An 8,531-nucleotide genomic window follows, 5' to 3' on the forward strand; every position below is an offset into this window, starting at 1 on the left:
AAACAAATTGCTATACTCAGGGAATTTACGTTCTTGTAGAGGAACATTACGGAGAGTGGCAGCTAACACTTCGTTCCAAGAAAGAGCAACAAATGCAAAAAGAAACATGAAGCCAGCCCTACTGGGAAAGAATGAAGGAACTGCAGGTTTGGGGGTATCCAATATGACAAGAGGGCTTATCTGTAGACCTGAAATTGGAAGCACACGTCTCCATGCTGTTCTTTGGCTGGAGTTGACGGAAAATGGAGACTCTTCTTACATGGAGACTCACAGCATTGGGTCCCCAGACATTCTGATTTTGCAGTGCCTAGCAGGCTACTGGGGTCACTGATTCAGGAATCTGAGTACTGTGGTTTGGACTCACTGATGATTTTTCTGTACCTTTGTCTGACTGTCCTGCAGTGGCCTAGTGCCATGGAGATACAAATTTAAGACACTGGCTGCCTCCTTGCTTAAATATTCAGGTCAAATTCTGTCACAGCCAACTCTGGCTTGGAGGTCATGCTTGATTCTCGTTTTATCAGGTTGTGTAAAATAACCTGGCCATGAGGTGGTTATTGTGATGGTACTCACTGGAATGGGATCTGACCTATATAAGGAAAAGAACTAGGACAGAAATAGCTCTTCAGCCCATCACAGACTTGGAGAAATCCAGTATAAGCAACTGCAGAATCACAGAGCTGGACGGGACTCAAGGTGACTTAAGGTGATATTGACACCTGCCTCTAGGCAGATATATGCCTGTCTGGAAATTTAATATACATTTTAGAAGTCATTATTTTAACAATACGTAAAAATTTACCCATCCTGAATAGTATAGTTCCCTTCAGGGCAGTGATGCTGCGTAGCCTTGGGCAAAACACCTTTGAACCTCCTATTTTACAGTAGACCTCAGAACCCATAGCATATTCTTTTGGATATACTTAGTAGGAGGAAATGGTTGTCTTTGGAGGCTGTTTTGCATTTTCTAAAAACCAAACCAAGTGCCGTATCCAGTTGGTCCAGCTGAATGATACCATTTTTGATTAAAAATGAATTTAAATGCAGTTATGAAATTATGAGGTGACATTTTTGTTTGGCTCGTAACCGGTTCAAAGGAGACTTGTCAGCACTTGCAAAAGTAGTAAGTACATATTCTCCCAGATGGCCAATTTGAGGGTCTATGAGCTCTGGTAAGCTGTACAACTTCTCATTCTACTTGGTGAACTACTTGAGGTCAAGGAGTGTGCCTTGTCTCAAAACACCCACCTACCAGGTGCACGCCAGGGGCTAGTTACAGAATTAAGTAGAAAACAATAACATCATCACTTTACAGTCGTATCATGAATTCTTTGCCCATTGTGATTTTTTCACCAAATGTGAACCCCGTTATCACTTCTTACCTTGAGGCTAATTACCCAGCAAATGGCAACAAGGGCAGCAGTCTGTGTGGATACAGCACTGTTCTGGGAAGAGAGTTCAGCTTCTGTTGTGAGTCGGATGGGTAACTTGGGGAAAAGTGCTCAAGCCTGTGTCCCCATCTTTAAATAAAGAGATTGAACTCGATGATGGGAAAAGGTCCATTTGAGGAATAAAATATCGAGTAGCTACCTTGTGCCTATCTCTGCATGTTGTGGGAGATATTAGTAAGGTCTTAGTGTGGATCTGGATTCTTGTGTTTGCAAGTGACAGAAAACCAGCTTGACTAAGTTGAGGTAGAAAACCAAACTTCAGCAAAGGCAGGGGTCCACCAGACTCCAGACATCACCAGAGTCAGGGACTCGAGCACTTCCACGACACCCTCCCTCCAACTCTGTCTTTGGCTTCTCTCTCCCAGTCAGCTCTGTTCTCTCAGATTTGCTTCCTCGGTGAGCCTGAAGAAATTTTCAAAAGTCCTCTGGGCCAGGGGAACAAGATACCGTGCGTGACTTGTAGCTGCCGTTAGAACCATGAGGTTGGCTGGAGAGAGGGGCAGCTCCCCCAGAGAAAGGGCTGCTGTACAGCCCCAAAGTAGAACCCCTCTAAAGCCTGCTGTTGCTCTTTGCTGCCCCCTCCCGCCCTTTCCTCTCAGCTCCACACCCATTGGCTGGGCACCTTCTACTCTTCTTGACGCTTCTGCCCAACTTCACTGTCTCTGGGGGCCGAGCAGAACAGTCCCTACCTGTCTACACTCCCAGATCACCTTGAACCCATCTGCACCCCGGAATGTTGCTTGTTGTGGTCTCTTGATCGGTCTTTCTCCCTCGTGAGACTGGGAACTCCTCAAAGGCGATAACTGCCTTAATTGGTTTTGTGTTACTTTATGTATTTATTAGATCACTTATTTATTAATTATTGACAGCCTACTGTGTACTAGATTCTGGGGATTCAAAGTGAAGGAACCCAAGATCGCTGTTCTCAAGATGCCCAAGGTCAAGTGGGGACATGATAAACAGACACTCGCAGTACAGTGTGGTGGTGTGAGTCCTCCAGAGACAACTGCACTGGTGCTCTAGGAGCACACGGCACACAGGAGAGTCTCCTCCCTAAGCGAGGACAGGGGTTGAGAAGTCCAGAGAGAGTTTCCGAGAGGTAGGAAGGGGCCACCCCTGGTCTGTGCTGGGTTCTGTTGCATAGGATTGAACCTGGTTGTATAGGGTCTAGAGGGAGGGGACGTTCTTCAGGGGTCTCTGAAAGTACAGTGTAACCGAAGGCTCATGTTTGAGTGGGATAGGTAAGGCAGATATTCATTAAATAATTGGTAAATAAGACAGTTTTCAATAAAGTACTAGTTTTACTAGTACTTTGCACAAGGAATACAGAAAAAAATTGAGATTACCATGAATTTATAAGGGACATCCTTTGGAGCACGTGGGTAGTACTTCACTTCATGGGGAGTTGGCAGTGCTGAAATCAGAGAGGCTGGGTTTCAATCTCACTCTGCCAGCTATTAGTTTGGTGATAATCTCTCAGTCTCTAATTTCTACATCATAAAATGAAGACACGAAATTCCACCTCTCAGAGTTATACTGAGGATAAAATAAGACACGTAAATGAAAGTACTTCATAAACTGTAAAGCACTATACAAACTTAAGTTATTCTTCAAATCCGTTTATGGTTACAACAGAGAGTTCTTAATTGACAACAATATTTGGAAATATGAAAAAAATGTATAAATACCGTTACATGGAAAGATACAGTGTTCGCATTGAGAGTTAAGTTAATTTTACTCGCTGGCTAAACATCGTGGTTAATGCTATTGCAAAATGCATCACACATTAACGAGTTGACTGACTTTTCCTGTATCTCTGACTCTGAGGATAGTGCAGTTTGACTCAGCTGGCCATGTCACAGGGTAAGAATTAAATCGTTTGGATGTAGTGATTATAAGGTGTTCTCTCCACCAAGTGAACTGTATTTCTGTAGACAGAAGGTTCGCCTAAGGATTTCCCTCTAGCTATACTACTCTAAGAGGTGAAACTTTCCCTTCAGTGCCTCTGTTTCCTCCTCTTTGAATAATCATAAATAATGATAGTATTGTGAAGAGTCACACTCACACAGAGGATCTGAAGAAGTGTGATCCCATTATATTCTGTGTGAATTTGTCTTAGGTTCTGCTCAGGTGTGGGAGAGGGCAGGGAAGTACAGCCAGCAGATACAGAATGACCTGCTAAAGGAGTCTGAACTTTGAGTCCTTGAGTATATCTCAGAGACTAGGATGAAATACTAAATTTTAGTTGTCCCAGTGGTTTAGGCACACTGTATAAATAATTGTTCGCTCCATGTTCTCCTCCAGTTTTCCAGAGCTCTTGCCATCACCTGGGAAGGAACCCCTGCCTTGTCTCCCACGGACACCACCAAGGCCAACTCGGAGCTGCCCATTACAAGAGAGAATGACTCTACTGCTTCTTCATGTTGCTGTGAGGGTAGCCCTGAAAATCATGGAACGAGGCATTAGAGATTTGTCACTCACTCTTATTCAGTGATGAACCCAGAGTCCATGGAAGTAAAGGCTTCTCACTCCCAGGCATGGGGTCAAAGCCATGGCCAGTTGGTAGTTTTCTTTCTCCACCCATTATTCAATTTACCTTGTCTTTCTAAAAGTTATGTAAGGAAAGAGAACATGGCTCCTTTTTGGAACACTAGACCTATGAGATAGTAGTACAAGTTCCACAAAATAACAGGGTATTCTAAGGTCAAACAAGTTTGAGAAATTCTGAGTATGTCCCCAGTAGAGATACAAAATGTACATGCACATGTCTAAGGCTGCAAAAAATTGAACTCAGCTTTCCCAAAGTTATTTGACTCTAGAACTCTTTTATTTAGTAATATTCATTAGCATCTTGAGTGCCTCTTTTTCTTCTTTAGTACAGTTTGGAAAATGCTATTTTCAGAGAAGCTTCAGTAAATCTTCCTAGTAAAGGCTGAAGTCTATGTCTTAGATTGAAGAAAAGTTGAACATAGCTTAGATACAACCTTGTAAATAGGGAATACTTGTCTACCATCCGCAAGATTCTTTTCAACAGCCCATTCTTTATTAAATTGGAGGTTTGCAAGGAGGGGAACTGAAATAAGCAATTGGCGTTCTAGTTCGTTCATCCAGTAAAGCTCTATTTTCAAGATTAATTCAGAGAAAAAGATTTTCTACTTTTTCATTCGACTGGATAGATCTCATGGAAAATCCCTTGTAAATGTTGAAATTGATGCCCTTCCCTCCCCTCTGCCCTTTTGCCTTTCTTTGTAGAGAATAAGTCTGGGTTTGATTTATAAGTATTATGGTTTGTATTTGATGGAACCCTCTGGAAACCTATTCGCCAAGGGAAAGAGTAATAACTAGTAGTTTTAGCTGTAATCACAGAAAAATCCTTTCCTCTCCTTCAGTCTTTCCATCGCTCTGTGATCATAAGGCATACCTTTAATGAAACCTTTCTAATGAGTGCTAAGGTTGTGTTCTCTTTCCATAGGTTCTCCAAAGTATGTTTTCTTCCTACTGACAAAATAGTCAGGAAGATAGTGGAAATGGGATCAACTCCATTCTTCATATGCTTTATTTTATTCCTCTTCTCAGCGTTCATTGATGAACTTTCTTCTCCAGTCACTGGTTTCCCCTGCATTGCTTCAGAATTTATTCATTTCATAGGATGTCATATTACCTGTGGTGACACAATGCTTTGCAACTGACCTCAATCCATTCATATATGTATTTTATCTGCCAACTAGAACTTAAAGTTTATTGGAGGTAGGTACAATATATTTACATCTTTCACATTATCTTCAGAGTCTCATTCGTATATAGTGCTCTGTACAGAGTAGACATTCATTTATTTGAATTGATTTAAGAATAATTTCCATGGGTTGAATGTGAGTGAGGATTGCAGCTCCTCTTTGGGGCTTGATATCTCTGTGTCTAGAACATAAATGTTGGAGTCCACCTGACCTGAGTTCAAATGCCAGGCCAAAGAAACATTAATGTGTGCTCTTGATCAGGTTACTTCCCTGAGCTTCCATTTCCTATACATAATGGAGATAGTATATATACCTTTTTTAAAGCACGACTGAGGATAGTAGTTAATAGTTTAAGTTCTGGTGTCAGACAGATCTGAGTTTGAATCTCATCTCTGCATCTTACTTGCTACATGATCCTGAGCAAGTTAGTGAACCTCTCTGAGCCTCATTTCCCTCCTCCTAGAACTGGGGTCCATCATAGTATTTATCTCATGGAGTAGTTTGAGTTAAATAAAATAATGCCTGTAAAACTTAGAATGATACCTCATACCTAGTAAGAATTCAGTTGATGTCAACCATTACTATAGAAGAGCCCCTAGCATACCTGGCACTGGTGGGCTCAAATAAACTTTAGTTCCTTCTCCTGCTAATTCTCATCTTTAAAATAGTTGCCACCAGCAGACACACTTTTTAGACCCGTTGGCTAATGGGACTTCGGCATAACTTTTGTGTACGAGTGGTTCTCTGACTCTTTTACCTGTCTTAAATGGCACCAAAGTCTTCTGAAGAAAAGGCTTTTATGCGGGGGAGGTCATGAACATCTGGATTAAAAAGAGTTTACATTCTTAAAGTGAGGTGGGTTGGAGATATTTTTTATTAAACATAGCCATTTTGTGATTTGATTTCCCCAGGATATGAATCAGAGAGAAAAAACTGAAGTTTTGTCCCAGAAAAAAAAGGGGAGGACAGGCAGAGGATTTTTCACTGGTAAGGCAATTTACACACTTGTCCTTTTCATAGTGACTCATGGTCTGTGATACATTTCATAGCGATGTCTATGAGTTTCCAAATCTGGAAGAAGACATATCAGCCAAATAAGGGAGAGTGAAGAAAACAGACTTTTAATCCACCTAGTTACCATTCACAGAGCTTTAGAAGTAGAACTCCAAAAAATGGCTCTTCCAGCACCCCACGTTTAGTCACATCTTTAAACCCATTGAGAGAGAGAATTAGCTAATCACTTCCAAAATATCTTCAGCAGACCAGCAGAGGAATTCAATCTCTAGCTCCAGTGTTCTAGAAAAAGTTCTTTCTTCCCAATCTCTTCTCTTCCCCAACCCTCCCCCTTTCTTTTTTTTGGCTATAATTTGAGGCTAAGTCTTCACTCTTTTTTAGCTTTCATAATGTCTGACCTAAGTCCATCTTAAAATGAGTTTGTAAACTTTTAAAAAACTTATTAAAGCTTACCCATTAGTCTTTTTATTTTACTATTTAAGCAGTCTCAACTCATTTAAAAAACTGTCTTAAGTCCAATTTTTTCCCTACTTTATATAATTTTGGGTTACTATTCTGAGGGTGTTCCCCAGATAGTCTAGTAATAGAGTACAAAACACCAGCACTTTGTTATATCCACTTGGGTACCTCCAGGACCTAGTGCACTCAGCATACAAGTGCTTAAATAAATGTTGAGCAAATGCATAAATATGGCTTCATGTTTGTATAGCTTCTAATACTTTATGGAAAACTTTAACTTCCTTAACAATTTGTCTGAGATTCTCTTACTTTCACAACAAAAAAATCTTCCTTTTAGTTTTAAACCCAGTAAGTGGTAAAATGGAGACCGGACCTTAAGTCTCCAATTCTCAGTCACATAAGTTTCTTGACTTAACTTGAACATTTTCTAAAGCCAGAGCTGCTGGTGTTTTGAAAAATACAGACCCCCAAACTCAACCTTATGCTCAGATAATGGAGAGAATGGTGGAAGGAGCGCATACCAGTTCTAACATGTCTTTGTTTGGAAATATATCTGAATGTCATGTTATTTTTTCATTGTAAAATGTGATTTGTTCAATGGATAGCTTTCCGTCTCCTCTGACCCTGAGCTCCAATTCCGCTGCCTTTCTGCAAGCTTATCACTTTTTTTTTTCACATAGTATCTCCATATTTTGTTACGGGCATGAACTATTAGTAGGACATGACAGGGCACTTTTAAACTCTTCATCAGGATGTACGTGGTGCCTTGATTAAATGGTGCATGATCAGTGTAAGGGTCTTAGGACACCTCACGACGCAGTTCTTGCTGGTCCAAGATTTCTTTAGTGCTGAAATCAACCAGCTTTACCATTTATTTCATTTACTTCGCTAGAACTGACAAAGGTGGGTATTAAATGATTAGGGAGACAGGGCATCTTGAATTGAGGTCTTCAAAGTCAGGGACTGTGTCCGAAATTTTTATACTCCCTTCCCCTAATCCATGGTCTGGCACAGAGCAGGTGCTTAATACATATTTCTTATATTGAATTGGCATCTATAAGAAAATCCCAGGCATCTGAGACTCAGTCTTGACTTTGTACATAACAATGTGCCCTTGAATAGGTCACTGAGCTTTGTTGTGTCATCTGTAAAATGGGATATGTATCTACTCTTAAAGAACTAATGAGAGTGTGAGAATTACAGGAAGTTGGGCTTTACAGAATATTGGTTTTGGATTTCACAGACCAGGCGGAGTTCTGTTCTTTAAATAAATACTTTACAAACTGATGGTCATTGTGTCATAATCCTCTATCAAGCAAATAAAGCAAAGTGACTCTTGGTGACCTGCTTGTGGATTAATATTTGTAATTAGAATGTCATTTTTGACAAATTCCTGCAACCCTCAATATCCATTTTTTTCCCTCAATTCACATTCCATTGCTATAGTCTTTATTGTTGAAATGGAATTGTCAACTTGAAGCTAATTTGAAAAATGGTTTGCTGCAATCTGGGTTCATAAATCTTAACAGGAAGAGCCAAGAGCCAAGTAGCTCAGAGCATTGTGAAATCATTAAATTAGGCTCCTGGAATATATGAGCAGTCTTCTACTTTCTCGTTAATCTGAAGCAGAATGCCCAGAAAGACTATTTCATAAATGTTAGTGTTGGGCGCTGGATGACCTACGAGTGTATCGCATTTATCAGTGAGGGTAATCTGTATTCTAATGTTGCCTTGTTAAAAAATTAAGTCATTGTAAACTTGAAAATGAACAATAATGATGATTTCTCTCATTTTGTTTCCTCAGTGTTTCTTAAACCAAATGCCTAGCACAAAGTAGGCATTAGAATCACCTGGAGGACTTGTTAATTCACAG

At 40.4% G+C, this 8,531-nt stretch overlaps 1 long non-coding RNA gene across 2 annotated transcripts in view; it reads left to right on the forward strand.

The window, feature by feature from the left end:
* LOC102985245 (uncharacterized) overlaps window positions 1–6,755 on the forward strand; it is a 156,215-nt gene extending 149,460 nt beyond the window's left edge. For both annotated transcript variants that reach the window (XR_003683522.2, XR_449368.4), the window contains one exon: window positions 3,756–6,755. This is a non-coding gene — a long non-coding RNA (uncharacterized lncRNA). The remainder of the gene's footprint in view (window positions 1–3,755) is intronic.
* Window positions 6,756–8,531: the final 1,776 nt, after the last annotated feature.

The sequence above is a fragment of the Physeter macrocephalus genome, chromosome 16, assembly GCF_002837175.3.
Source record: "Physeter macrocephalus isolate SW-GA chromosome 16, ASM283717v5, whole genome shotgun sequence".
Taxonomy (NCBI): domain Eukaryota; kingdom Metazoa; phylum Chordata; class Mammalia; order Artiodactyla; family Physeteridae; genus Physeter; species Physeter macrocephalus.